The sequence below is a fragment of the Eurosta solidaginis genome, chromosome 3, assembly GCF_040869045.1.
Source record: "Eurosta solidaginis isolate ZX-2024a chromosome 3, ASM4086904v1, whole genome shotgun sequence".
NCBI lineage: Eukaryota > Metazoa > Arthropoda > Insecta > Diptera > Tephritidae > Eurosta > Eurosta solidaginis.
In genome coordinates this window covers 51396348-51419064 of record NC_090321.1, presented here as the reverse complement: position 1 = coordinate 51419064, position 22717 = coordinate 51396348, and positions in this window count along the sequence as shown.

Below are 22717 nucleotides of genomic sequence, written 5' to 3'. Positions count from 1 at the left end.
TTAATGTATGCCGACGACGTAGAACTTTTTAAGTCATACGCGTCGGTTGAAGAACGTTCTGTACTCCAGGCGGATTTAAATCGTTTAGTTACTTGGTGTAATGCGAATTTTATGCCTCTCAACATAGAAAAATGTAAATCCATGTGTTTTTTACGTGGGAACATACAGCCAGCTTCCTACACAATTAATGGCCAAACTCTGGAAAGTGTTGATGTTTTTGTCGACTTGGGAGTTACAATGAATAGCAAACTTAGTTTCAACCCTCATATTAATGCCACAGTCAATAAAGCGAGAGGAGTTTTAGCATTTGTGAAAAGATGGGCAAAAGAGTTTAGTGATCCATACGTTACAAAAAGGCTCTCCACATAATCTTCCTCCTTACACTAATCGATTAAAACTAATAAATCTTCCTACACTTGCAAGTCGTAGAGAAATGCTAGGTATACTATTTATGGCTAGACTTTTAAATGGATCGATTTCAAGCCCATTTCTTTTGAACGAAATAAACTTGAATGTTCCATGCCGAGTTTCAAGGCATTATAAACCTATAATTCTTAAACAATGCAGAAGCAATTTCCAACTAAACGAACCTTTTCTATGTTTGTGTGAAAATTATAACTCTCATTCGAGTATAATTGATGTTTCGGACTCGCTCTTTGCCATAAAAAAGACGGTTCTATCTTCTCTTAATAATTAAAAAATTATATTTATACTTTTAGTCTATTGTATTTTGTGAATCTATATTTCTCAGCTGATGAGTTTCTCTGTAGCTGAGCGGTTTTAGATCTCGGCGCTTAAGAAGATATTGCCTCTCAAAAACTCGGTAACAAAAAAATTATAAGTAACACATAAATAAGAATTAGGAGACAAAAAAAAAAAAAAAAAAAAAAAAGTAGGCTTGAATTAAAAAAAAAAAAAAACAGGATTAGCCTGGTTTCATCGGGCCACTTGAGAGCAGTGCGCTGCCACAACGTCCGAGAAAAAAAAAAAAAATCAACTGAAGTTAATGTGGTATAAGAAGCCTACAGCATCGGGCACAATTATAAATTACTAGCAGACCCGGCAGACGTTGTTCTGCCCTAAATTTGGCCTATCTGCATACATTTTAATAAGCTTTTTCCGTCTAACTCTGCCAAACCCCTCAACACCTTTTCCTAATCTCTTTATTCACTCCTCCCTCCGTCTTTTTCGCTTCATCTCCATCTTCGTCCCATTCTATCTCTTTCTCAGTATCCTTCTCTCTTTTCTCTTCTCTCAAGTTTTTCTCCTTCTTCTTCATCTCTTATTGCTAGTCCCAGAGGGTGGTATGTATTTTGTTCCAGTCCCAGTCCCACTCCGAGTCTCAGTCCCAGTCCCAGTCCTAGTCCTAATCCCAGTCCCAGTCCGTCTCTGTTATACTTCCCGGAAAAAAGCATCGTATATACTAATATAGGCAAATTTATATACGAAATTTCAGGCAAATCGAATAGGACGTATGCAAATAGGTATGTGGGTATTATTGTTTCATGTCTTTATTTCGGCTTCGCATGCATATTTATCAGTTTTGCCAGGTTGATGCGACTAAATCGGATATCACAATGAACTGCAGAGCTCTCAGCAACAGCTTTCATTTGATATCCATAATACACACACATTCTAGTGGTATCCGGGTCCATGGTTTGGCCTATATTTCGAGACCCTAGTCACTCATCGATGTAAAACTTACTCTGTATTATAGCACATATCAACAGCTTTCATTTGATATCCATATTGTATAAACACATTCTAGGGGTACCCGGGTCCACGTTTTGATCTCAAGACCCTAGACACGTAGCGAAAAAAGGTAGACGTTGGCCGATTCTCAGACCTACCCAATATGCTCACAAAATTTCATGAGAATCGGTTCAGCCGTTTCGGAGGAGTTCAGCCTCTAAAACCGTGACAGAAGAATTTTATATATTAGATTATTCCAAACATACCAAAAATATGATCATAAATGCGGCATTGGGCTGTATAAGACGAATGATGAATATTACAGATGACACTTACCATAATGACATAGAAAATTAAATAAATATATTGCTAAAACCCAATGATTTTCCTGATAAAATTATAAAAACTCTTTTAAAAAGATATAAATCACCAAATAGTCAACGTAGAGAGGAAAACCCGAAAATATTCAAGTCGGTAACTTATGTACCTAAATTATCTGGGCGCCTATTAACATCTGGCATCTATAATAAAGAACATATTTAAATAGCACACAAACCTATGAGCACTTTAAAAAGTATGTTTAACTAAATTCAATCGAAAATACCGCAAATGGAAAAAAGCAACATTATTTATCAAATCCCGTGTAACGGGAACGACAAAGAATTATGCAGCAAACTATATGTTGGAACTACTAAATCTAAATTAAAGACTCGATTAGCACAACATAAATCAGATCTTAAATATTGTAATGACATAAATATAAATAACCAAAAAATCGCACTTATGACCAATTGTGCAAAGAGAAAGCACTGCCCGAATTTCGATAAAACAAAAGTACTTCAACAAGAACAACAATATGGAAAGAGATTCACACTGGAAATGCTACATATACTAAACACACCAACTAATACAAGACTTAACTACAAAACAGATATAGCAAACACGGCGCTCTTATAGGCATATAATAACAAAAAAAAATAGTTAACAACTCCACGTAGAAAGGGAAAGACGTGTCAAAAATGTATGTTTTTAATGTTTAAGAAGTTTGGTAATAATTGTTAATTGTTGTTTGATGTAAATATATTATTTTGTGTTCTGTTTGTTTATAGTTCACCCTGAGGACGGTTATCGCGCATAACCGAAATATATTGGTAAAAATTTAAAACATCTGTGTTTTATTTTCCAAATCATCCGACCTCAAGCCGGCAAAAAAAAAGTTATGAAATAGAAAGGTCGCCAAACTAATATTTAGAAAGTACTAATCATAATTTAACTATTTCGACTATTCGTGGCTTTATTATTATTATAATTGTCTTCATTAATCCACATTTTGCATTAGTTCAAAACACTATTCATCAAATTTTTTAAATCGTTTACTCGCATACCTCATATCGAAGTTATTACCTTGTTAATCGATTATTATTTTAATAAATTAAAACTGAGTATTTACAAACTGATAAATTTGAAATCGACTATTTTGGTGAATTCAAAACTGCTGAATCCGATAATAATCATTATTGTTTATTAATCGTAACATAATTAATTCGTGGTCATTACGCATTTGTATGCATATACTTTATTAATCCTTATTTCTGATTAGTCGAAAGAACAGTTCATATTTTTTTTAATTGATTATTCTCGTATCGAAATTATTAACTTGCAAATTAATCATTATTGAAACACATCAAAACTTAAAATTGAAAAAGTGATTAATGTTAAATCGAACATGCCGATTAACTCAAACTTGTTTAACCACATAATAATTATTATAGATAAATAGAAATTGACTTCATTTTTGAACATTCCAAAGCATGATTCTTAAATGAGTTTTATTTGTGAATTAATCCTTATTTAAATACATAAACCTGACTACTTACAAATTATATGGAATCGTTAAATAAAAGTTGACTTCATTTTTCATCAGCTCGAAACACGATTCACACACTAATGATTTTTTTGTTGTGAATTAATCATTGTTTAAACCTAAAAGCAGTATTTACAAACTATATTTTATTTATTATTTATTATTTAAAGTCGACGACAAACTATGGTCGACTGCATAATATAAAGATATATAAATATACAACTCAAAAGATAAAATTTAAGATATATCGATATTTCAACAATGTTATATTACAAACAAAGATATATTAATGAACATTACACTTTAATTTCAGAATATAATAATAATAAGAAATATTTATTTTATTTATTTATTTATTTATTTCAAAGTAAATCTAGGACAAATTAAAATATCCTTACAGACTATTTACAAATTATTAGCTTAAATATTATCTACCATATCAAGTCATTTAGTATAAGTTTAAACTTTTATTTATTTACTGAAAAATCAATTTCCCTGGCATTAGTAAGAAGATTGAATTCCTTCAATGCCCTAGCAATAGGCGAATTAGCGACATATGTCGTTCTGGCCCTATCCAATAAAAAAATATCATGATTTCGAAGTGTTCTAGATGGTATATTGAAGCGAATACGCTCCAAAAGAAACGGTGAGTCAATCGTGCCCCCTATCAAATCATAAATAAATATCAGCGCTAAAATAGATCTTCTACTATCCAGAGGCTTTAGTCTTATAAGTACACATCTAGAGTAGTAAGATGGTAAAGGATCCTGAAAACGTAATGACCGGAGCCCAAAACGCAAACATTTTTTCTGCATCATTTCAAGTCGCTGTATATGACAAGCGTGGTATGGTCTCCAAACGAAGGAAGCATATTCCAGTTTAGACCGTACAAGCGATGTATATAGTAGCTTTAACGTATAGGGATCATGGAAGTCCGAGCTTAAGCGGAGAATGAACGCAAGCATTGAATATGACTTAGCAATAACACAGTTAAGTTGACTCTGAAAGAGAAATTTAGCATCGAAGACAACTCCAAGATCTAATATTTCATCAACAGTTTTCAAAACAGAAAGACCGATGTGATACGAGGTGTTAATACCATTACGGGATTTTGAAAATGAGATGTGAAAGCACTTATTAATATTTAAATGTAAGCAATTCCTACTACACCAATCTATTACTCTGTCAAAATCTGACTGCAGCCGTAGGGAATCTGCCTGATTTGTGACTGATGTAAAAATTTTCAAATCATCTGCGTACAACAAAAAATTCGAGTAAATGAAGCAATGACGTATGTCATTAATAAAAATTACGAATAGGAGAGGTCCTAGGACACTTCCTTGAGGAACACCAGAGGTCGTGGTAAAAGAACGAGAACTGACACCATCAACCACAACAGTACAACTCCGATCCGCCAGGTAAGACTTCACCCATGATAGAATATTGGAGTGAAATCCCAGATCAGCAAGTTTTAAAAGTAGTAATTTATGGCTAACTTTATCGAAAGCCTTAGAAAAATCAGTGTATGTGGTATCTACTTGTACTCTATTATTAAAGACAGAGAGACAATATTCAGTAAAAACAGCAAGATTAGTCACAGTCGACCTACCGGACATAAAACCATGCTGGTTGGGTGAAATAATACTTTTTACCGCAAACGATATCTTTTCCTTAATTATAATCTCGAAAAGTTTCGATATTGTGGAAAGTTTTGATATTGGGCGGTAGTTGGCAATATTGCTCTTATTGCCACTTTTGAAAATAGGAGTAATGGAAGTTACTTTCCAGGCATTAATAAAATCTCCCCGCTTTAGAGATTTATTGAAAATTAATAAAATCGGATAAGCAATTGCAACAGTATTTTTAAGCAAAAATGAACACAGTCCATCCACATCAGATTGTTTTGAGGACTTTAACACCGAAATTCCCCGAATAACATCATCAAGTGATATGGAAAGTTCACCAAAATTTATTTGAGTATTAACATCAGTATGCTCAACTACATCAGGCAAAACAGTATCAGACACAAAGTTAGAGCTGAAGAAATCTGCAAAAAGATTGAGGGCATCAGTAAGAGGGTATGCAGAGGTTTCATTATAAAAAACATGAGATGGGATGCTAGAGCATGACTTTTTAGCTCTAACGTAGCGCCAGAAAGATTTTGGATTCGACTTAATGAGCAGAAATAAGATCTTATACCGAAATCTTATACTGGCGGAATGCATCAGATTCCGCTCAGCATGATTTCGGAATGCAGTGGATTCTAATCTTCCTGTTGGAATGCAACAAGATTCCAATCAGCATGTCATGGGAATCCGGCAGTGCTAAGAGTAGTGTAATGAGGATACGCCATCACAAGCACAAAAAAGTAACATGACCTGTGTTGTTGGAATGCACCGGATTCCAATCAGCTCGATGCCTGACCCATAAGATTATACTGCCGGAATGCATACGATTCCGGTCAGTGACTCATGAAAAAGCATGTTTTTTACGTTGTTGGAATGCACCAGATTCCAGTCAACACAGTACTGTCTTGTTCCTTCTTAATGATACATGTTGATAAATGTTCCTCCATCCTTAAGCGAGATAGTTCCTGTTTTTTATGGAAGAAATAAAATGCCGGCAAATTAAATTAAATTAGATTGTATCTCTTAAATTAGATAGGCAAGTATTGCATTAAGTATAGTGGCAAAAGTACATTCAAGACTGATACAGCTATACAAGTCATTGTAGTGCGCGCACCAGATAAGAAGAGGATTATTTTTAGAAAAGTTTCGTCGACAAAGGGGTAAATAGAAAGGAACGTAGTGTCTGGATACTCTAGGGGGAACCGCAAAAAACAAGCGGCTGAGAAGGTCCGCAGAATCAATTTCTCCAATAATGAGTTTATGGATGAACAATACCCCCAGTAATATTCTCCGATTTTCCAGAGATCGAATCGAAGTTGCCGGCTTATCCATATAAATCCTTTTCGTTTAATCGCAGTCATAATTCAGTTAACTTCAGTTAGAATACTGAGATGGTATCACGGGTTGCTGCTTGTTACTTGCACAGACGTGTAGCCAGCGCTAGTATTCAGGAAGTTATTCCTTTTGAGGAAGTGTGGCAAAGATCAAAACTCGAGGCTGTGATTAGGATTGAGCTGCCTCTTCGGGCAAGGGCTACCTGCCGAACATTCGCAGGCGCAAAATATTAAGGATCTCATAAGGTATTGCAACCTTGACCGTAAATATTTACCCCATGCATGGAATGTTATAAAATATATCGAAGGCTTGTGCAGAGTCGATTTCTGTCTCTCGTGCTGAAGCAATAGGGCTAACACTATAGGAAAGCTACCGCCTTTCCTAGTATAAATTCTCCTTTAAATCGAGTGGAAAGAGTACCTCAGAACCTCTGCTGTCTCTTTCGATACAATTTTCCATTGAAATTTGCATATTGAGAGCTTTAGTAGCAAAATCGAACTATTTTGCACTAGACTGAAAACTTAACTGGATATCAAACAAGGTAAGATGGTGAGAGAAATATCTATGGTATGATCCTTATTCCAAAATACCATTAAATAATTGAAGAGCTAGATGAGATAGTGCTCAAGCTGGAGCTTGCCTTAACAAATCTACCCCGGTTGGTATTCCTAAACAAGTTTTTGGTTGGACGGTTGACTTAGGAGACTTAAAAGGTTAGTAAGGACGACAAAAGATGAGTACTTCTGCTGCTCAATAAAAAGCCCTAGCAAGTGAATGATACTGAGGAAAACTCTATACAAAATACAAAATTCTGCCTACTAATATTCCTCACTGGCGGCCACCGTGGTGTGATGGTAGCGTCCTCCGCCTACCACACCGAATGCCCTGGGTTCACACCCCGGGCAAAGCAACATCAAAAATTTAGAAATAAGGTTTTTCAATTAGAAGAAAATTTTTCCAAGCGGGGTCGCCCCTCGGTAGTTCTTGGCAAGCACTCCGAGTGTATTTCTGCCATGATAAGGTCTCAGTGAAAACTCAACTGCCTCGCAGATGCCGTTCGGAGTCGGCATAAAACAAGTAGGTCCCGTCCCGCCAATTTGTAAAATTAAAAAGGAGCACGACGCATACTGGAAGAGAAGCTCGGCCTAAAATCTCTTCGGAGGTTATCGCGCCTTACATTTATTTTTTTTATTTCTTAATATTTCTCACTATCTTATGCTGCAGGTTCGTAAAAGGCTTTTGGACATCCACATATATGTGGTCAACAAAACCAGTGCAAAACCTCTCTAACGTGCGACAAGCCTTTATTAAGGGAGAGTGAACAGAAATTGCCTTCTATGAGTTCATGTGTTCCGCAGAGAGATAACCTTCCCAAACATAGAGTGTGCGTTAAACAACTTTGAGACCAGAGCTATTGCCAAACCACTCCAAAACCTGAACAATGCAATCAAAGCTGAATAAGTACTGCGCGAGCTCGACAGAAATGAACCAAAGTAATAACATTTGCAATAGACGCTACTATCACAGTTGACATCCCTTGCTTAACTGCGCAGAAATCTCGGTCCCAATGAAAGTCAAGTACCTTGCGTTAATCTTTAAGGAAGAGTGAAGAATGTAAGCCTATTTCCTAGCACTCATGCAAGAGAATATTTAACGTAAACTACGACCTAAAAACAAAATGGAAAATATGGCTTTACGCAGAGCTCATAATGCCCATACCAGCGTGGTATCCTCAACAGCCTCTCCAAGCTCCCTCAGCGAGTGTTTAAACCGCCATTTGCGTCCTCAAAGGCAGTCGATATCTGCAAGAGGTTATTCGATTACGTGGAAAAATAGTGTCTAAAGTTCTTCGTAAAAAGAAAGAAGCTCCGAATATAAGCCGTCGCAGCCTAAATAACATTTTTTAGATTTTATTTCAAAACACGTGATTTTAACATCTGTATAGTGATTGTGGATGTAGTGGCTACGTTTTTGAATGTTTGGTTCACAGCGAACAAACACACATTTTTTTGTTTGTTTGTGAAAATGTAATTTTTGTTTAAAGAATATGTATTCAGTTTATTTTGCAAAATGTATAGATTTATTGTATTTTATGATTTTAAAAAAATGGATTTATACAAATATATAATATAAAAATGTGTCTGTGTACCGGGTTCGCTTAGAACTATAATATGTATTTACTACATATGTACACACAATCATCTAAACTTTCACAAATTTACAGCTTAAGCAACATTCTCAACTTATTGGTCTCAAAAGAGTTTACATATGACTGCAATCTGGAGTGCATAGGAGCTTGAGCTATAACAATTTGTTCATTCACATCCACATCTGCATTCATTAGCCAATGCTTCGGCGGCGCAGGTAGCGCTGAAGTTGGTGGTGCATTGAACAAAGTACTGCAAGCATAACGAGTCTTCATAGTTGATGTTAAAAACGATCTACTTTTTAGGTCGCCATCATTTCTAGCATCGCTGCTATGAGTAGCCTTTCTGAAGCGTGGTCCAACAACATTTTCACTATACACTGGATTACTCTGGGTACGTCTGCGTTGATAAGTGTTTTGATTGAAGAATGTGTCATCAATATTGACGCTTTGCTGTTCGACTCGTTGTGACTGCTGCGGCAACGAGGGATAACGGTTTCCCAAATGTTGATACCTCAATACAGAGCCCGCTTTATTCCATGTGATAGATGAGAGAGTTAAAGAGCGCTTAAAAAATGGCTGATCTTGTTGACAAACCACTTTTTCTTGTAACGACTGCTGAGGAACAACTTCTTTTGCGGACACTGGATTTTGCGCGCACTTCTTTGTTTCCAAAGTTCCCTTTTCATTGCTGACACAGCCTTCGTTCAAATCACTGAGACTCGTTGCTGTCGAGATACCAGAGGATGTTGAAGAACTCCGTTGTCTTGGCGTAGTATGCAGTGTTTGTTGTAGGAAATCCTGTTTTTGTAGTACACTGGGGTTTTCTTCAATTTCCGCAGTGGACCCACTTAGCCGGGAGGCTGATGACACACAAGAAGACTCAGATAAACTACGTTTTGAAATGTTCTGCTTTTGATTTCTTTCTTGCTCTGCGAGTTTCTGTTCCCACAATGACAAATATTTGCTGCCAGTACTTGCTGCTGACTGGCACTTTTTCGAGACGATATGAACATCGGTGGATAGCAAAGAAGTTTTCAAATCGTGAACTTCTTGCTGATAACTTTTCTTTTGCTTTAGCTGCGCCTGTTTTTGGTACAACAGCTTATGATTAACAACGCCTCTTCCACTCATTATCAAATCTTTTAGCGTTGACGTTGCGGGGTTGCTTGTGGCGACTGAATATCTGCGCTTATTTGTGCATTGCTTTTTTTGGTGGACATTTACTTTCTCAGGCAGTTTTCCGTGAGACCTTATCAAAATTTGTTCGCTGTCGTTGCCTCGTAGCTCATGGAGATTTTGCGTTATAGGATTACTGGTTGACACTGAGCATCTACGTTTCAGCAAGTAGCCAGGTTGAAATTTTTGTTGCCATGACATGATTTGTTCGCTTGAATTTGAGCTGCCTTGAGTGGCTCCGCTGCAAGTGATCCGCGTTAGTCCATTTGATGGCATTGTATATCTGCGTTTTGGATGTCTTTGCTGTTGTGGCTCAAATTTTAGTGACTGCACGTATCGAGTAGCTGTCGACTCGCTATTGGCTTGCTTTGACGCTGTTTTTTGTTGTTGTACAAGCTGTTTGGGGGTTTCAATTGCCTTGGTTTTACTAGAAGAAGGCATCGCAAATCTTTGCTTTGAATTCATTAGCTCTTCTTGCGCTTGTACTCTTTGACGCCACGACAAATATTGGTTTTCAGTAATCTTAGTACTGTATTTCGTAGGATGACTTGAAGAAACTGTAAATCTTCGTTTTAACATTTTCTTATTTAACTTTAGCGGTGTTGAATTATCTTTCTTTTGTAGATCGTTTTCTTAGAATTGAATTTTGCTACTGACCTTTGACATCCTCATGCTGCTTGCTTTTATACAACATCGAAGTAGTAAGCCAAGAGTTAAGGCAGGCGTTGATTAACTGTTTATTGTGGTTGACCTTATAATTATGCTCATAATCAATATACCTGTCCTACTCCTTTCAAACGCTATCTTAGCCTGACATCGTGCGTATACATTCTCGATTTGTGGCAATATTTAGCTTTGCATGTATTTGTAAGACGAAATTCTAGTCAAACTTGTATGATTTGCATGTGCGTTATTGACTACCTGTATATGTGTGAGTAAATGCGTGAAGCGATGTTGTTTTTTAATCTAATATTACGTTCTGTCTCTTTCTAACACAGACGAGAGCATTTACCATTATAACCCTTATTTGCCTATGTAAATATAAATTTCGCACCAATTTTTAAAACAATGCTTATCTTTTTCAAACATAAACTGAACACAATAACACAACAGCATTTAAAAAGATTGCTTTTCCGTTAACTTTTAATCCTTCCACGCCTTCCAAATATAAAAAAGCCGCATATCTTAAAGAATGGCTGCTGAAGGATAATTATTCAACAAATAAAATTTTAAGAAATGAAAGCAAAATAATAACAACTTTTAAACACTTCCTTTCAAGGCGAATTCAGTACCAGGTGTTGTTATCCCAACAGCTGATTGCTTCTTCTTGATTGTTTTCCATACAATGCCTTGTACTACAATATGTCAGTTAAACGAAATCAATGAATATTTTCTTTTGACTTGACATTCTTCTGCACGGCGAATTGGTTGGATTCGCTTTGCCATCACCTTGTATGGATTCGCCTTGCTTCCTTTATATAAAGGCGAATCTATACAAGATTATGGCAAAGCGAATCTATACAAGGTTATATAAAGGCGAATCTATGCAAGGTTATGTATGGCAAAGCGAATCTATACAAGGTTATATAAAGGCGAATCTATACAAGATTATGGCAAAGCGAATCTATACAAGGTTATATAAAGGCGAATCTAAACAAGATTATGGCAAAGCGAATCTATACAAGGTTATATAAAGGCGAATCTATACAAGGTTATGGCAAGGCGAATTCAACCAATTTCGTCGTGTAGAAAAATGTCAAGCCAAAAAAAAAATGTTCATTGATTTCGATCAAAGCGAACCCAGCCAAAGCGAATTCAGCCAAATCGCCGTGCAGAAGAATGTCAAAGTCAAAAGAAAATTAAATATTTTAACATTGTAAGCAGCTTATGAAAAACAAAACTAAAAAGGTTCTTAGTTTCAAGAATTGAGCTCTATTGGAAGTTATAATATTATTATTATTAGGCCTGGAAGCACTGCGACCTTTGTGTAGATTTATTACATGACCTTTCAGCCTAATTTTGTATGTGGAGGCTTTTGATGTACCCCTTCAGGCTTTTTACTGCATATCACATAGGAATTAAGAATCACACCACATAGATGGGAGAGTCTCTGCCTTGCCAGAGCGACGCATTCGCAGTGAATGTGAACCGGCGTTTCATTCACCAGCTCAGAGAAACGGCAAAATTGAGTGTCGGATAGATTGAAAAGTTACTCAAATAGTGGTTGCAAGATTACACTTGTTTTAAATATCCCGATCCGTGTCCCATCTAGAAATTCTTTTATCTTAAATATTACACCCTTATAAAGCTTATTGTTGTGGTGTTAACAGTAAACGTGTTAACAGTAAATGCTTCACCCAATTCAATGGTTGCAACCACTTACAAATTGTCATTAAAGTCCGGTAACGGTAGACCAAGGAAGCTAGCAGTTTCAACAGAGCTGAACCAGAGCGGAACTGGTGTTAAAAGCTTAGGTTTCACATTAAATTTTAAAAGATGATTGGTGTCACAATGCAGGACATAGATTACGTATTTCGGGGTTGATTCTTTATTTTTCATTTTACGTTCTATACACATTATTACATTATTTCCCCTATCTCCATTCTGTCGTCGTTCAACTTCACCCTCTCCCTTCCTCTATTTCTCCTACCACAATTTCCTCATATGTATATAGAACACCAAATATTTTGGAAACCTGCTTCAAGTAATTGCGCACATCTAGCGAATTTAAATTTTTCCAAAATTCTTCACAGATTGATATATAGAGCACATTAGACTGGGTTGGTCCCCATACGAAATAACAAAGTTACGAGGTCCCGCTTCTAAATTTGAAGCTTGAGAGGGTCTCGCAAAAATTCAAAAAATATTTTTTGATAATTACATAAACAGCCGAAATTTTGTTTTTGTTGTAACTTCTTATTTGAAATCCCATTTTTATACTCAGTTGAGCAGAGCTCACCGAGTATATTAACTTTAATTGGATAACGGTTGGTTGTACAGGTATAAAGGAATCGACATAGATATAGACTTCCATATATCAAAATCATCAGGATCGAAAAAAAAATTGATTGGGCCATGTCCGTCTGTCCGTTAACTTGAGTAAATTTTGAGGTAACTTGATGAAATTTGGTATGTAGGTTCCTGAGCACTCATCTCAGATCGCTATTTAAAATGAACAATATCGGACTATAACCACGCCCACTTTTTCGATATCGAAAATTTCGAAAAACCGAAAAAGTGCGATAATTCATTACCAAAGATGGATAAAGCGATGAAATTTGGTAGGTGAGTTGAAATTATGACGCAGAATAGAAAATTAGTAAAATTTTGTACAATGGGCGTGGCACCGCCCACTTTTAAAAGAAGGTAATTTAAAACTTTTGCAAGCTCTAATTTGGCAGTCGTTGAAGATATCATGACGAAATTTGGCATGAACGTTACTCCTATTGCTATATGTATACTTAATAAAAATTAGCAAAATCGGAGAACGACCACGCTCACTTTAAAATTTTTTTTTTTTTTAACAAAAAATTTAATATCTTTACAGTATATAAGTAAATTATGTCAACATTCAACTCCAGTAATGATATGGTGCAACAAAATACAAAAATAAAAGAAAATTTCAAAATGGGCGTGGCTCCGCCCTTTTTCATTTAATTTGTTTAGGATACTTTTAATGCCATAAGTCTAACAAAAATTTACCAACCCTTGTGAAATTTGGTAGGGGCATAGATTTGATGACGTTCTTCTGTGAAAATGGGCGAAATCGGTTGAAGCCACGCCCAGTTTTTATACACAGTCGACCGTCTGTCCTTCCGCTCTGCCGTTAACACGATAACTTGAGCAAAAATCGATATATCTTTACTAAAGTTAGTTCACGAAATTATCCGAACTCACTTTGAATTGGTATAAAAAATGGCCGAAATCCGACTACGACCACGCCCACTTTTTCGATATCGAAAATTTGGAAAAATGTAAAAAATGCCATAATTCTATACCAAATACGAAAAAAGGGATAAAACATGGTAATTGGATTGGTTTATTGACGCAAAATATAACTTTAGAAGAAACTTTGTAAAATGGATGTCACGCCTACCATATTAAGTAGAAGAAAACGAAAAAGTTCTGCAGGGCGAAATAAAAAACCCTTGAAATCTTGGCAGGAATATTATTCGTGGTATTACATATATAAATAAATTAGCGGTATCCAACAGATACAGAACGATATCTGGAAAACGCCTTCACACACCCCTCATTAATACCTTTAATTTGATATCCATATCGTACAAACAAAGTCTAGAGTCACCCCTGGTCACCTTTATGGCGATATCTCGAAAAAGCCTAGGGAAAAGGTCTAGGGAATAATGTAAACTCATATATCAATAGTTTGAGCCAAATGAAATTATTATTGACTGGGGGCGTGACCGCCAATTTTTCAAAAAAATTTTCCAATGAACCAAAACTAAATATTTATTTTTAAAATAAGCTCGCTTTATACATATTTTTTTTTTCAAAAATTGTATTTTCACAAAAATAAGGAATTTGTGTGTTCATTCGCTGGGGGTTTAGGGGGTGCTGAACTTAAAACCACATTCCGTAATCAACATAGACACGGCACCTGATAAACTAACATCATTTTTCAAGCCAAAAATCGCAAGTTCAGTACAAACAGTTGAATCAGTTGAACCAGTGCCGGGCAGCACAGCAACCAACTCGCATATGCACCCTTCAAGCGTTACAAAATTTGCATTGGAAATGCAATTAGCAAAGCAACATTTCAAACAGCTGATATGCCCAGCAAGAACACTTTCGTCAGATCACCAGTTATCTCAACGAAAGTTTCATGAGTTTTTTAAGCGTGAATTAATAAATATATGCATGTGTGCATAGATGCGTATGATCATATTTTAATGTTATTTATTATATATGACGTTATCGAAATCGAGCAGTTCACAATTGAAGCCCGATACGTCCAATCCCTGTTGTTGACGTAACCGGTGCGCGTCTCGCAAATACTTTACTGACAACATTAAGTATTATTATTATCAGGGGCTGAATCCTTTTATAATATAAGTCCTGGCAAAACTATTAGTTTTGGACTTTAAATATATTTGGATCCACATAAAAATTATTTTCGGATTTTTATTTTTTGAGGCTAGAACTAGTTAAACTCGGACTTTTAAAAATAAAAGTCCCGAAATAAAAGTTAAATCAAGATTTTTATTTTTTAAGGCCGAAATAAAAGTTCCGCTTGATAACAAAGAAACGGCTTATCCGAATTAAAAAAATTTTATTTCGGATAAGCCGTGTCTTTGTTATCAAGCGGGACTTTTATTTCAGCCTTAAAAAATAAAAGTCTTGATTTAACTTTTATTTCAGGACTTTTATTTTTAAAAGTCCGAGTGTAACTAGTTCTATCGGACTAAAAAAATAAAAATACAGATTTTACTTTTATATGTGGACTTTTATGGAAAAAGTTCGAAAAATAAAAAGGATGCATGATTCGACATGATATTGCTATAGGGATACCTGGGAACTCAAACATTTTCACCTAGGACAATTTTTTGACCAGGACTTTTTCGACTCCAAAAAAAAAAAATTATAATTATTTTTCGTCCCTGATTATTATTATCTTTCCTTTATCTTATGTTGTGAATGTTCTATTGAAGATTTCAATTTTTAATATATGTATATATATATGGGGTATTACATCCCATTTCGACCAATTTTGAACTCGACCCATTTAGAATTGGCTGAAAGTTTTTCTTCTTTTTCTAGCTTACGAAAGACGGTTTTCAGAATTTTTTCAAATTTTTTCATCCAACTCAAAAAAAGTTATGAATTTTTAAAAAAACACCGTTTTTGTTTTCAAAATGCTATAACTTTTTCAAAAATTGACCGTTTGTGATCTTTTTTTTTAAATTTTTTTTAAATGTACTTTTCGGAAAAAATACAACAAAATTAAAAAATTTTTTTTTTGTAATTTTTCAGTTTTTCGAGATTTTTCGAATTTCGTAATTTTTTTTTTTTTTTTGTTTTTTCTCATAAAAAACTTCAATCAATTCTGCAATCATCCCCACTAATCCCGGAGTGGGCCGATATTTTCTTTTTTATTTAATTGAAAAAAAAAATTTGTTTGTATTTTTGCTGAAAAGTACATTTAAAAACAAATTAAAAAAAAAAAGATCTCAAACGGTCAATTTTTGAAAAAGTTATTGCATTTTGAAAAAAAACACCGTTTTTTCAAAACAATTCATAACTTATTTTGAGTTGGACACCGCTTTTGTTTTGGGATGATTGCAGAATTGATTGAAGTTTTTTATGCAAAAAAAAAAAAAAAACAAAAAAAATGGCGAAATTCGAAAAATCTCGAAAAACTGAAAAATTACAAAAAAAAAAACTTTAAACATTTTTTTGTATTTTTTCCGAAAAGTACATTTAAAAACAAATAAAAAAAAAAAGATCCCAAACGGTCAATTTTGGAAAAAGTTATAGCATTTTGAAAACAAAAACGGTGTTTTTTTTTTAAATTCATAACTTTTTTTGAGTTGGATGAAAAAATTTGAAAAAATTCTGAAAAACGTCTTTCGTAAGCTAGAAAAAGAAGAAAAACTTTCAGCCAATTCTAAACGGGGCGGGTTCAAAATTGGTCGAAATGGGATGGAATACCCCATATATAACACGGCTATTGTCAAAACAATTCGGGTCCCTGGTTTATTTATAGTTACAAAAAAAGAAACAAGTTTTTATTTTATAGATAAATACTTTGTATATTTTTATGTTCTTAAAAAAATGAAATTTGTGTTACATTTTTAAATTGTAGAACTATTCCAATATTAAATTTATAATTATAATTGTCAATTAGTCTTAATAATAAACCAAATTTTGCTTATTATATAAATACGTATTCAAATTGTTATAGCTGGGCAAAGAATAATCCATAAACATATTCAGTCGCTGATTGCAGTCATTCATTGCAGCATAAAATGGTGACGATCTCTGTAAATAAAATGGTGGTCTACGTAAATATTCCATCCATTTTTCAAAATCAACTTGAGTGTAATTTTGAAATGATGAAATTTGATTTCCACTCATCAATTTGCAGAACTCTGCGCCATTGAGTGGTTGTAATATTTGCGCTTTTTGTTGGTGTTGCATCGGAGTTGGTTGTTGGTGGTTCATCGACTGCGTTTGTTGGTGGTAATTCATCGGTTGAGTTTGTTGCTTTTGATTCATCGACGGAGTTTGTTGTTGGTGGTTCATGGGCTGAGTTTTCTGAGGTTGGTGTTGGTTCATCGACGTAGTTTGTGGTTGGTGGTTCATAGACGGAGTTTGTCGTTGGTGGTTCAACTGCTGAACTTGTTGGTGTTTGTTCCTCGACAGAGTCTGTTTTTGTTGGTTCATCGGCTGAACTTGTTGGTGTTGGTTCATCGAAGAAGTTTGTTGTTGGTGGTTCATCGACGGAGTTTGTTGTTGGTGGTTCATCGGCTGAGTTTGCTGAGGTTGGTGTTGTTTCATCGACGTAGTTCGTTGTTGGTGATTCATCGACAGAGTTTGTTGTTGGTGGTTCATCGGCTGAGTTTGTTGGTGCTGTTTATTCATCGGGGTACCATTATGAAATTTGCGATTGCGATTACGGTTTCTATGGCGTCGGTTTTGGTTATATCTTTTAGGAGACTTCTGCTGCGGTTGTTGTTGTACCCGATCGACAAAATTGTTCATCTCTGGCATATCCAGAAAATCTAAAAATTCCATATTCAATTGCTTATTTTCTTCCATATATTGATTTAATGTTGGCGTCAGTGATTCTTCTATATCTTCGCATTGAAATGTTACATCAATATGTTCTAGTAACGGAGTTGAAGATTTACGTAACAAACTTTGATTTTCACTCTCAGTGAGCAACTCCTGTTGTTGTTGTTGTAATTGCTCCAAATCTTTCATAATGGGTTGTAATGTTTTAGCTTCCTTAGCTCTCTGTACTTCCATGCACCCAATGCGCTCTTTGTTGTGCATATTCAAGAGACGCTGATTATAATCATCCAAATACATATTCATTAGTAAACGTTTAAAATCATCATCATTATGACTTAGATATGATTGCCATGAGCTGCGCCTTATTTCTTTGCGCATAATCATCTCAAATTCATATCCATTATCATGATAAGCGGTACATTTATCTAGCCATTCTTTGGTTAATTCAGGTAGCATTGGTATTAATGGTTCACCAATACATTCGCAATGATGCGTTAAATCGACGGGTTCTAATAATGGTTGCTCCGGCATGTTTATGTGCAAAATTTGTTTATTCTGTTGTTGTTTTTGTGCTTGAAATAAAGCATGGTATTCAGCGCGTATCCATTCATTGAGTGCGTTCTGCAGATTTTCATTAATGCAGCATTGCAGATCCATTGGTGAACGAATTAACTCTTTTCAAATGTTGCTGTTTTTTTTGTGAAATCAACAAATGAGAAACTTTGCTTTTGAAATTTTGTTTTCGTTCAGCTCGCGTTCTTCTTCGTAGGTCCTTTCGCTAGCACATTTCGCTTGTTTATGTTTCTAGGTATCAACTTTTACTGCCTTTTATACGAAAGCACAACACTGAGCATGCTCTGCCTGTTTTGAGTAGAGTTTGTGCGTAAATTTAGCAAGCCGTTTAAATACTCTTCAAGCTTACCTGTTTTTTGTTCTTTAACCGTCTTCGTTGCCTTTTTTGACCTTTTTTTTAATTTGCTTGTTTTGCTATTGTTTGCTTTGTTCTGTTTTAAGATAATGAATTTGTTTTTTGTAGTTTTTCAACACCAAAAGTAGGCGTTTCTTGTGTCTTGCTATTTTTTGAAAAGAAAATTAACGATCATGGCATTGAAAACGATCTCGACAACTTTCAATATATAAACAGTAATTTATGTAATAATATTTTTTTATACATTTATTATTTTCAAACCAAAAGAAACATTTTTTTTAAAACAAAAATACGTAAATTTCAGACTGCCTCAAGACTCGATTGAGCAACGCCCTTTTGGACCTCAGAAAAGTTAAGGTGGTTGTCTGCAATTTTCTTATTTATACAAAAAAGCATATGAAAATAAAAACACTACATAAAATAGAGTCAGCCCAGTGGTTGAAATTCAATCATTGCAGAGGATGTAACGCCCACATTGTGTGCGTGTCAACAGAGTTTCATAGTTGATATTTTAGCACTAAATGTACGTTTTTGGAAATTTGGTTAATGGCCTGCACTGTTCCTTGAGAAATCCTGTCGATACATACATACCTAATTATTTAGAGCTTAGAAATATAGTTTAGCTTTGTAAGGGGTGAAAATCAAACAACAACGATTGTTATATTTTTAAACGGTTTTATTTAGCTCGACTTGACAGGCCGGCCGTACGGACGCCTGCACGACCGTTGTGAATGAATTTTGTAATTAAAATGTAGGTAACTTCCCGATAAGCTACAAGCTTCAAATTTGGAACATAGGTCAGAACCCGATGACAATGCAATAATAAGAAAAAAACTCCGATAGGTGGCGCACGGATCGAAATATTCCAAAAATTCGTATTTGTGGTCCGATTTGGTTCATATTTGGAACACATAATACATACAAGAATAGAAAGAGACCTATGAAAAAAAATCGCCGCTAGGTGGCGCAAGGTCGAAATAGTCAAAAAAATAGTATTTTTGTCCGATTGGGCTCATATTTGGAACACATAATACATACATGAATAGAAAGCGACCTATGATGTCCGATTTGGCTCATATTTCGAACAAATATTACATACAGTCCGGTAGAAGTGACATCAAAATATTTTGTAGTTCGAGGAGGGACAAGCATACGTGACGCAGAGTCGAGTAAAGTCTTTGAAAGCATTATGTATTGAGGACTTAGATTGTAACAAATTGTCAGGAAAGCGTCCTTGTGATAATGAGTCACTAAATGAACTAAATAGAATGAGAAATAACAGGCAATTAAATAAAGACTAAAAAGTTGAAAATAAAACAAGTAAGGAAGGCTAAGTTCGGGTGTAACCGAACATTACATACACAGCTGAGAGCTTTGGAGACAAAATAAGGGAAAATCACTATGTAGGAAAATGAACCTAGGGTAACCCTGGAATGTGTTTGTATGACATGGGTATCAAATGGAAGGTATTAATGAGGGCTTTAAAAGGGAGTGGCTCTTAGTCGTATATGTGAAGGCGTTTTCGCGATATCGACAAAAATGTGGACCAGGGTAACCCAGAACATCGTCTGTAGGGTACCGCTAATTAATTAATATATGTCATACCACGAACAGTATTGCTGCCATGATTCCAGGGGCTTTTGATTTCGCCCTGCAGAACTTTTTCATTTTCTTCTACTTAGTATGGTAGGTGTCACACCCATTTTACAAAGTTTTTTATAAAGTTATATTTTGCGTCAATAAACCAATCCAATTACAGTGTTTCATCCCTTTTTTCGTGTTTGGTATAGAATTATGACATTTTTTTTCATTTTTCGTAATTTTCGATATAAAAAAGTACATACAAAGTATATACGGTCATAACCCCAGCGGGTTAAGGGGTCGGAATATACCCGCGGTAGGTATGCCTGTCGTAAGAGGCGACTAAAATACAAGATTCAAGGGGCTGTGTAGCGTAACCCTTCACGTTGCCAGCGCAATATACAGCTTCTCCAAACCCAATGTCAACCTCACCTATCCGCGGCGAATCTTGTTTCACTAACAGACGGGGCTCTGGCGACCCCAAGCTCCTCATGGAACTTGGGGGTGGGGAGGGAGGGATGGCCTGAAGGTTTAATGTTGCCATATAAATCGTTCCCGAGATGGTCGGGCTAGCACCTTAATGGTGCTGTGTTACCGGAGCGTACCGGATCTTTATTCGGCAAAGGACCATCACATCGATAACACTCCTCAAAGCCTTCGGGGAGAACCGTATCGCAACAGCAACAACAACAACAACAAGGACAGATGGTCGACTGTGTATAAAAACTGGGCGTGGCTTCAACCCTTTTTCACAGAAAACAGTTATCGTCTTAGAATCTAAGCCCCTACCAAATTTTACAAGGATTGGTAAATTTTTGTTCGACTTTTGGCATTAAAAGTATCGTAGACAAATTAAATGAAAAAGGGCCAGGAACTTACATACCAAATTTCATTAAGATACCTCCTCTGTGAGCTCTGCTCAGCTGAGTATAAAAAGCAGATGGAAATAAAAACTACACAAACTAGAGTAAGCCCAGTGGTTGAAATTTAATTATTATAGAGGAAGTTGTGCCCGTTGTGTGCGTGTCAATAGAGTCTCATAGTTGACATTTTAGCACTTTATTTAAATTTTTGGAAATTTGTTTAATGGTCTGCACTGTTCATTGAGAGTAGCTTAGAGTTATATTTTAGGTAGTCTAGAGATTGTGAAAATTCAAAAATTCTTTCAAGTTCTAAGGAACTTCCCGATAACACAATAACCTGAAACTTTGAACATAGTTTCGGGCTTTACAACGATGTAATAACTCGAATAAAAAAGTTATGTCGATGGGACAGGGATTGAAATGTTTAGAGATATTAAATAGTACATTCAGAACATGCAGAATCTTGTGATGGCTATTTGAGTAACTTTCTGTAGAGCTAGTTTCTTAAAACTAAGAACATACTTCAGATCCCATGAAAATGCAAGACGAGGGAAAATTATTTTCGCTAGGTGGTCCAGGGATCGTGAAAATTAAAAAAAATCATCCGAACTTGGAATTGTCGCCTTCGAGCTTTAAGGAATTTCACAATAACCCAGAGACCAGAGCCTTTGAACGAAACTTTGGGCTTTAAAAGTTTGAAATATTTATTATAAAAGGGTTTTCTAGATCGAGACATTTAGAAGTATTAAAAAGTCAATTTAAAATTCTGGAAAGTTGCGTTCGATTTTTAAGTAACTACTTACTGGGCTACAAACATGAAATTTTACATATAATTAAGGTTACCTTGACAGCGCAGTAAATAGGCTTTCGATATAATCTTGACCTAAGTCTGGAAATTAGATCCAAGAGCTAGTTAAATTCTAATCAGCTTTGTGATTCAAACGCTAATGGATCGTAGTGAGTCGCGTACAAATTTTGGTACACGTATATCCATTAACTTAGAAGGATTTACGGCTTATGATTTTTTAAAAAAATTATTTTTAATCGTTATAACTCTCAGTCAAATCTGTTAAATAATGATTACTTATGGTAATGATTACCCGTTCAATTGATTATTTTCTTTAAAAGCCATTTAATGATTACTTGCCATTATTTTGTATTTTAAAAGATTACTTTCCAATTGATTAAAAAAATAATCATGATTTTTTACGACTATTGAAAAAAAAAAAAATCAAAAATATAATAGAAAAGGCAATTAACTAAATTTTTTCGATTATTTTAAATTTTTTTAAAATTTTTATTTTTTATTTTTCCAATAATCATAAAATATCATGATTTTTCTGATTATTTTCTAATGGTAATCAATTAGTAATTGATTTTTTCGGAAAACAATTTAATTAATCTTTGGACATTAAAATAGGCATCTAATTAATTGATTACTAATGCTAATTCAAATCTAACAGGTCTGCTCTAAGTATATTGACTTAAATAAATGATAATGGGGTTTGAGTAATTTTGAATTCCCTATAACTCTGACACTATTTACTTAGACTAATAATATTGTGTATCTAGGTTTCCAATATCCAATTAATTGTATAAAAGTTTCACCACTACTTCTTCTCATAGCCTAGGAAAGGTTTAATAAATCGCTATAACTAAACTGGTTTCAATCCATACAGCTCGTACAAATCTACTGAATACTAGATCGGATATACTTATTTACATCCAGCCCGGTTAATAATACCC